We start from the raw sequence: 6,889 nt of genomic DNA on the forward strand, positions 1-6,889 counted from the left end.
GGAAGTGGAATCCATGCCACATTTCCAATGCCCAACACATTTTTACCCTTGCGTATCCTTACAAATCATTTTTCTCCATAAGTGTCTCCTCCAGAATTTTGGGTTGTCCAATATTGTTTTCCCTTAAATATTCCATGGCCAGTTAGACACATCATGTGGAATTCCTCACCGTATCCACAATTATGGCACCAGCTCCAAACATCTTCCCCACATGTCATGCATGTCCTTCCATAGAATTTTTAGGTGTCCAAGATACCTTACAATTGAATAGAATTTGCATGAGCAACCATAACAAAAACCCTTAGGATTCAAGTTTGCATATGAGTTATAGAGTTTTGGATATTTTTGGTGTACTTTTTGGGTATATAATTAGTCATTCTTTGCGTTTGGAATAATTATTTTAACTTGTTATGCAGGCATAATCATTAACATAACTCACCCGTTTGTAAGACGCAAGTGATTCATGTGCTGCTACGCAGCACAGCACTGGCAACTTCTTATCGAGTGCCTATTGGATGGCTTTTTCTCCGTGTATGGTATGAAAACCATTGAGGTAAATCCTCTTTTCAAAATACTGAAAGGAAGAAGGAAAAAAAAATATGAATTGACATTTTTCATAAGTTATCAAGTAATGGTTTAGTGTTTGACTTACGTTTCTTGGTCTTTTAGCCAAAAAAGGCCAATCCTTCTCCAAATAGACCCCCTCGATGCACATAAGTTCTATGGCCCTCCAAGTAGGATATGGTGTGTTCGGCTCATCACCACGGCCAAGACACTGAATCACGCTCTGTGGGGAAAGGGTAATCTTTTTCCCCTTGTGACACATATACTGTCCCTCAGCAAAAGTTGTGGCTAATCTTGTTCCAATTATTTGGAATTTGAGGAGAATGGTCATGGCCGTGGCCATTGCGAGAAGAACTAAAAGGAGGAAAAGCGGGAGTGGTGTCGGAGAAATGGGAGAATGTTGGACTTAATTTGGGCTTACCCTTTTTCTTTAATAATACTTTAAACTTTTTTTCTTATATGAAAGTGTGACAAAAAAAATATGACAACAAATGGGTAATGCAAAAAAGAACGAAAAATTATATTTCTTGTATGAGTAAATAAATTTGGGGAATTCGCGGATCGAGAATAGGAATCCCGGATACTCCAGTTCAATAATTCAAAGTTTAGATAAACGGTAACCGTCCGATCGTGCGATCGTGAGTGATCCGATAGTTTGATTTAGACCAAACTTGCAGGACAAGTATAGTAAACCTTGTTGAAATATTAGGAACTCTCGGAGTGGAAATGGGAGGTCGGGGTTGGAGTTGGTGCCATAATTGTGGATACAATGAGGGATTCCACATGGTGTGGCTAACTGGCCATGGAACATTTAAGGGAAACAATATTGGAGACATCTTCAATGCCTAGCACATTGTGATCTTTGTATCGTCTCTTATTACAAAAACATAAGTAAAAGTATATAGGCTGACTAGTATCTAGGAAGTGGAATCCATGCGACATTTCCAATGCCCAACACATTTTTACCCTTGCGTATCCTTACAAATCGTTTTTCTCCATAAGTTTCTCCTCCAGAATTTTGGGCTGTCCAGTATTGTTTTCCCTTAAATATTCCATGGCCAGTTAGACACATCATGTGGAATCCCTCATCATATCCACAATTATTGCACCAGCTCCAAACATCTTCCCCACATGTCATGCATGTCCTTCCATAGAATTCTCGGATATCTAAGATACCTTGCAGTTAAATAGAATTTGCATGAGCAACCAGAACGAGAACCCTTAGGATTCAAGTTTGCATATGAGTTACGAGTTTTGGATATTTTTGGTGTACTTTTTGGGTATATAATTAGTCATTTTTTGTGTTTGGAATATTTATTTTAACTTGTTATGCAGGCATAATCATTAACATAACTCACCTCTTTGTAAGACGCAAGTGATTCATAGGCTGTACACAACACAGCACTGGCAGCTTCTTATCGAGTGCCTCTTGGATGACTTTTTCTCCGTGTATGGTCTGAAAACCATTGAGGTAAATCCTCTCTGCAAAATACTGAAAGGAAGAAGAAGAAAAAAATGTATGAATGGACATTTTTCATAAGTTACAAAGTAATAGTTTAGTGTTTGACTTACGTTTCGTGGTCTTTTGGCCAAAAAAGGCCAATCCTTCTCCAAATAGACCTCCTCGATGCACATAAGTTCTAGGGCCCTCCAAGTAGGATATGGTGTGTTCGGCTCATCACCATGGCCAAGACGCTGAATCACGCTCTATGAGAAAAGGATAATCTTTCTCCCCGTGTAACACCTATACAATCCCTCAACAAAAGTTGTGGCTGATCTTGTTCCAATTATTTGGAATTTGCGGAGAATGGTCATGGCCATGGCCATTGCGAGAAGAACTAAAAGGAGGAAAAGCAGGAGTAGTGTTGGAGAAAGGGGAGAATGTTGGACTTAATTTGGGCTTACCTTTTTTCTTTAATAACACTTTAAACATTTTTCTTATATGAAAGTGTGACAGAAAAATATGACAAAAATTGGGTAATGCAAAAAAGAAAGAAAAATTATATTTCCTGTATGAGTAAATGAATTTGGGGGAGTTGAGTGCATTTTGGATTTGCATTTGAGTTTTTGTTTTTGTCTTTTGTGAATCATTTTCTTCTTGCTTGACACATACCTCTCTAGTCTCATCTATGGTACCACTCATTGAGCTTCGATACCCATGAAATCTGACATGTACACAACACAAATTTAAAGCATGCAAGGGTGGAACCAGGAACTTTTCGATGGGTGAGTTAGCTAAACTATCTAACCAAAATAGAAGTGTACATTAAATTATATAAACCACACTAATTCATAGTTTTATTGACTAATTTCCAATAAGCTTTAACATAAAATAAATACATATTAAATGCAACAACCACTAGTAAAAAAAAAAACCTTTGGCGACCATATTTTGTGCGACGAAAAACAATTCGTTGCTCAAAGTCACTTTGTGCCCCGAAACTCAAAACTTTGTCGCTCAAAGTCTTACGCGACTAAATTTTGCGGAACGAAATACACATCGCCGCACAAAAACTCTTTACGCGACGACAAATCATCGTCGCTCAAAGTGACTTTTACGCAACGAATTTGTGCGACCAACATATTTTTCGTTGCCCAAACCTTTGCGCGACGAAAAAATAAACTTCGTCGCGCAAAGTCTTTACAAAAATAAATAAAATAAAAAATTTATTTTTTAAAATCTTTGCATGACGTAATCCAAATATTTCGTCGTCTAAACCAATTTATTTTTGTTTTTTATTTTGTATGCATAACATGTAAGAAATTAAACTGCATATATATATTTATTATTTTAGTTCGGATCAGATTTTTGTAATAAAAATATATTATTGTGGTTCGGATTGGGTTTTTGTTAGAAAATATATATTTTAAATTGACGATCGAATTAGTTCATTGTATTCATATAGGGTCAAGGAGTGTAGCTGTACAAAAATCATCAAAATCGAAATTGAAATAACCGTTAAATCGTGATTTTTCGTTTAAAACCATCGAAAAGTTTTGTCTCATTACTTGATCTTTGAATGTTTATTTTTTTCTATTTTTGGCACGTATGATCTCGAAGAATAAACAAATAGGTTTGATGGTTGGATCGTTGAAACTAGTTTCGTAGAATGCGTATGCCATCAAAACAATATATTCACTAACAATTAAGAGTTTATTTTTACTTTCGTTAAATATAACATAAGATTTTGTAGTATCCACTAGTGTAAATATCTTAAATTGAAGATCAAATTCAGTCATTGTATTCATATAGGGTCAAGGAGTGCAACTGTAAAAAATTATCAAAATCGGAGTTAAAATAACCGTTAAATCGTGATTTTTCATTTATAACCGTCGAAAAGTTTTATCCCATTACTTGATCTCTGAATATTTATTTTTTCCGACTTTTGGCATATATGATCTCGAAGTATAAACAAACAGGTTTAACGATTGGATCATTGAAACTAGTTTCGTAGATTACGTATGCCATCAAAACAATATATTCACTAATAATTAAGAGTTTATTTATACTTTCGTTAAATATAACATAAGATTTTGTGGTATCCACTAGTGTAAATATCTTAAATTGAAGATCAAATTCAGTCATTGTATTCATATGGGGTCAAGGAGTGTAGTTGTAAAAAAATCATCAAAATCGGAGTTAAAATAACCGTTAAATCATGATTTGTCATTTATAACCGTCGAAAAGTTTTGTCCCGTTACTTGATCTCTGAATGTTTATTTTTTCCGATTTTTGGCGTATATGATCTCAAAGAATAAACAAACAAGTTTGAAGGTTGGATCTTTGAAACTAGTTTCATAAAATGCGTATGCCATCAAAATAATATATTCACTAACAATTAAGAGTTTATTTATATTTTCGTTAAATATAACATAAGATTTTGTGATATCCACTAGTGTAAATATTTTAAATTGAAGATCAAATTAAGTCATTTGTATTCATATAAGGTCAAATAGTGTAGCTGTAAAACTCATCAAAATCGGAGTTAAAATCACTGTTAAATCATGATTTTTCATTTATAGCCGTCGAAAAGTTTTGTTCCGTTACTTGATCTCTGAATGTTTATTTTTTTCGATTTTTGGTGTATATGATCTCGAAGTATAAACAAACAAGTTTGACAGTTTGATCGTTGAAATTAGTTTCATAGAATGTGTATGCCATCAAAACAATATATTCACTAACAATTAAGAGTTTAATAAGATTTTGTGGTACTACTAGTGTAAATATTTTAAATTGAAGATCAAATTCAGTCATTGTATTCATATAGGGTCAAGGAGTGTAGCTGTAAAAAAATCACCAAAATCGAAGTTAAAATAACCGTTAAATCGTGATTTTTCATTTACAACCATCAAAAAGTTGTGTTCGTTACTAGATCTCTGAATGTTTGTTTTTTTACGATTTTTGGGGTATACGATCTTGAAGTATATACAAACAAGTTTGACGGTTGGATCGTTGAATGGTGTTTGTGTATATATATATATATATATATTTATTTATTTATTTATTAAGTAACTTTAAATTTATTTATTTTGTACGTATAACACTTAAGAAATTGAATAGTATATATATTTATTAAGTAGCTTTAACCTTATTTATATTTTAAATCGTAAAATAAAATTATTATATTTTTTATTATTCATAACTATTATTTTTATAAATATTGCGCTACAAACCAATTTTTTCGTCGTGCAAAACTTTGCGTAACCAATATTCCTATATTTTTCGTCGCGCAAAACTTTAAAAATTTGGGCGGGTACCAAACCAAGGATGCGGGAATTTTTTTTTTAAAAAAAATTTTTTAGACTTTGAGAGACCAATTTTTTTCGTCACACAAAACTTTAAAATTTTGGGTGGGCACCAAAAATGGGACACGGGAATTTTTTTAAAATAATTTTTTTAGACTTTTCTCAACCAATATTTTTCGTCGTGCAAAACTTTGCACGACCAATATTCCTATAATATTCGTCGATTAAAACTTTGTGCAACCAATATTCCAAAATGTTTATCACGCAAAGTGATACGGTTTTTAAAACTAAAATAACTCCTCCAACATTTTCTCAATGTCTTTCTCTACTCTTACCTCTCCTCTCTCTTTCCCTCTCCCCAAATCACACCCTTTCTCTCACACTCACTCCTCTCACTTAATCTCTCATCTCTCTCTCACTCTCTCATCTTTCTCTCACTCACTCTCTCCCTCTCATTCTCACTCACTCTCAATCTTGCCAAAAGGTATATTCTCTCCAAATTTTAAATTTTTTTCATTAATATGTGTTTTTGGAGTTAGTTTTGAGTTTGTGTGGGGTTTGGGGTTGAGTATAGGGTGAGGATTGGAGTTTGGGTTGGATTTGTGGTATAACAATTTTAGGGGAGATTATGCCAATTTTTTTGTTCTTTTTTGTTATTTGACCATATATGTTTTTTCGTAGGAATCGTCGAGACTTTGACGGCTAAAGTTGAGGATTAGGATGCTATCGAAACATATCTTCCGCAACTACCACCACAATAGGCTTGTATTAGGATTTTATTATTGTACTTTGTTAATTTATGTGTACATTTTGAATATTATATATATATATTGGATAATTTGATCACTATTTTTCATATGTAATTTTATTTTGAATAAGTCAATTTAAATTAAAATAATTAAAAAATCATACAATTAAATTGAATTTAGAAAGTAAAAATTCAAATAAAATTAATATCAATTTAAATTAAAGTAATTTAAAAAATCAAACAATTTAATTTAATTTAAAATGTAAAATTTTGAATAAATTAATATTAAAACAAAAAGTCAAAAACCTTGCGCAATAAAATATTTCGTCGCGCAAACTATTAAATTAGTTTATTTTAATTAAAAAATGTTAAAACACAAAAAATATTTAGTCGCGCAAAACTCTAAAAATTTGGGCGGGTACCAAAAATGGGACGCGGGAAATTTTTTTCTTTTTTTACTTTGCTCGATCAATATTTTTCGTTGCGCGACTAATACTTTTCATTGCCCAAAACTTGTTGACCAATATTTTTTGTCGCGCAAAACTTTGCGTGACCAATACTTTTCGTCGCGCAAAATCTTCTTCACGATCTTTGCGTGACGAAGTTTTTGTCGCACTGAAATTTGTGCTACTAAAATGTACTTTGCAAGACGAAATTCTCTTCTCGCGCAAATTGTAAAATGTAGTAGTGAACAACAAAAAATATTTTATCAAAATGAATATATGTTCAACAATATAAGTAAAAGTGTACTTATTGAAGTTGTACCCTGCAAACCTTGAGATAATTGAAATATTTTGTTATTCCATATAAATCGATATTGTCAATAAGTTC

Source organism: Prunus dulcis, unplaced genomic scaffold, assembly GCF_902201215.1.
Source record: "Prunus dulcis unplaced genomic scaffold, ALMONDv2, whole genome shotgun sequence".
NCBI classification, from domain to species: domain Eukaryota; kingdom Viridiplantae; phylum Streptophyta; class Magnoliopsida; order Rosales; family Rosaceae; genus Prunus; species Prunus dulcis.